This window comes from Mya arenaria, chromosome 16, assembly GCF_026914265.1.
Source record: "Mya arenaria isolate MELC-2E11 chromosome 16, ASM2691426v1".
Taxonomy (NCBI): domain Eukaryota; kingdom Metazoa; phylum Mollusca; class Bivalvia; order Myida; family Myidae; genus Mya; species Mya arenaria.
The window spans coordinates 33,068,598-33,071,442 of record NC_069137.1 but is presented as its reverse complement, the minus strand read 5'-3'; positions in this window follow the sequence as shown (position 1 = coordinate 33,071,442).

The following is a 2,845-nucleotide window of genomic DNA, read 5'->3' as shown; positions in this document are numbered from 1 at the left end:
CTCAATTTTCATCATTATATGTTCCTAAAGGAGGGTAAAAAATTCTGCTGGTTGTGCGTTTCAGCACGTTGCGCGTTCCAACCACTTACCTCCGAGACGAATGCCATGCTGTGAAAGGTCTTGAGTTATGGTATCTGTTTCAAAACTCCCACTAAACGAATGGTATGTTTTTAACTCTTCCATTTGTTCAGCGGGAGTTATGAGCTTTAGGTTTCAGTCCTTGTTTATCCCTTACGTATATAATTACCTCAATACTTTGCATTTAATACACTTAATATACGCCTTTTTTAAAAACAGGGCGTATAATGGCATAAAAATGCGATAGACGTCAACCAAAGTTGTCATGTCTAGAAATTCGCAATTGCTTTGTCCTAATTTGAATAACCAGCATAAGCATTTTTTTGTAATTTAGGAATTTTTAGCCCTATATTTGCCAAATTTCAATGTGCCTTTTTGTTAACGTGACTATTACTCTTCCAATTTTTATCTGTTTTATTGTTTATGGCCAAAATATATCTGACTGTTCTGATAACCATATTGACTTTGCAACTCAGGAGTTATGGCCCTTTATTTGTCAAAGATTGACCTCATGCTTCCTTACTTGACTAGTGCTTATCCAGTGTTTACAACACGTGTGTACACCTTAATTACAGACATAATTATTCTCTATTTCCTGCCTGGTCTCTTTTGCCAGGCCTTCGTTATTGCATTTGACCCAATTGACTCGATCGCTCTCATTTGTTATTGCCTTTGACCCAATTTACTCGATCGCTCTCATTCGTTTTTGCCTTTGACCCAATTTACTCGATCTATCTCATTCGGTAATGCTTTTGACCCAATTTACTCAATCGCTCTCATTTGTTGTTGACGTTGACCCAATTAACTCGATCGCTCTCATTTGTTATTGCCTTTGACCCAATTTACTCGATCGCTCTCATTTGTTATTGCCTTTGACCCAATTAACTCGATCGCTATCATAAGTTATTGCTTTTGACCCAATTTACTCGATCGCTCTCATTTGTTATTGCCTTTGACCCAATTTACTCGATCGCTCTCATTCGTTATTGCCTTTGACCCAATTTACTCGATCGCTCTCATTTGTTATTGCCTTTGACCCAATTTACTCAATCGCTCTCATTTGTTATTGCCTATGACCCAATTAACTAGATCGCTCTAATTCGTTATTGCCTTTGACCCAATTTACTCGATCGCTCTCATTTGTTATTGTTTCTGACCCAATTTACTCGATCGCTCTCATTCTTCAACATTTGTTTATCAAATATTTATGCTGTTATACTTCTGAAACAAATTAACGTATTTAAGGCTTTTGTTTTCGCATTCTCAACATGATTGCTGTTTGTTTTTTATGACCCATGGCCGTTTTCATAAGTTGATATATTTTTTCAATAAGTTTTACCGAGGTTATAATTATGAATTACACAATAAATATTTACTAAATAAGCGAGTTGTCATTCATGTCAAGAGTAGCCAGGAGTTGAAAGATATAGCAACTATTCTGAAATTATTACGATCATTGTTCGCTACTCAAACATGTCTCAATTGTGCGGTTAGCAGCATAGAAGATATGGTAAACACTTATTAGTATGAGGATATAGTGATATCAACACATTGCTTGATATATTAAAAACGACCGGGAAGAATTTGGAGTGGTCGAATAATACACGTGGTCATTTAAAACGGGTATATACCAACTTTGACTGATTCTGCAACGTATTGCTGACAATGGGTCCGACACTGCTTTCAATTGATTATTTACCTTCCCTTTATTAACATTTAGGCAAATAAGTAAGGTAACTTATCTAACTTCTAGGAAAAAGTCGCATTTTAAAGGTCAAATCTCTACATCCAATTTACACACTCATGCGCCTCGCGTCTTGTTTTTTTCTCTCTCGATAGTTTAAGAATTAAACGCAAATACATACAATGAAACAACAGCAGACACATGCCATATATGCAGTATTCTTTACATGATACATACTGGACCACAGACCGGCAATTCACACGAACTGCAGAGTTATGGCCCTTCTTAATATCTATATTTTAGAGTCGTTTAAAGTTTAGATGCGTTTGAATAGTTATCAAATACAGTCAGATATTACGTATATATGCCATACACACAGTGTGAGTAGGGCATACGAACGTCCACAAGTCTAGGTTAATAACAAAGACTCTTTCTAGTGAAACATTGGCGGTGAAAATTGCAGAATGTAATACCGCATGAAATATTTACTATCGTTTACCCATATTATGTAACATTGTAATATAATGAGCCTGTTATAAACATTAGCCTAAAAATATATATATTATACCTTACATAAATGTGTCCCTTCTTTGTATATAATTAATGTCGATCGGTCCGTATATCACGGTATTTTGATAAAAATCCAGCGGTCCATATATCTTTGGCCGGTCCGGACCTCGCCAAAATGTAATATGGACCGCTGACGTCATACAACTGGTAAGTGTGACTTGTTTTTTTCACAACGGCAACAATTGTCGCAAGTAATCATTATAAGCCATGTTCAATAAAACACATCTGAAGTTCTTTAAAATTATTGAATGGTAATATAAAATGTTCGGTATAAGGCCACTCCTTTTTTATTTTTTGGTTTACAAGAATTTTTGGTAAAAATGTCCACCGGGTGGTCGAAAAAAAAAAAAAAAAAAAAGGAAAAAAAGTCACAAAACATACTCTTAAAGGGTGAAAATCAGAGAACAACATAAAAACATTGAAAATTTATATCATTTGCTTGACATTTTAACATGTTTACACGTATAAACTATCAAAGATACATTGAATATCACTCAGCAAGACATTTGTTTA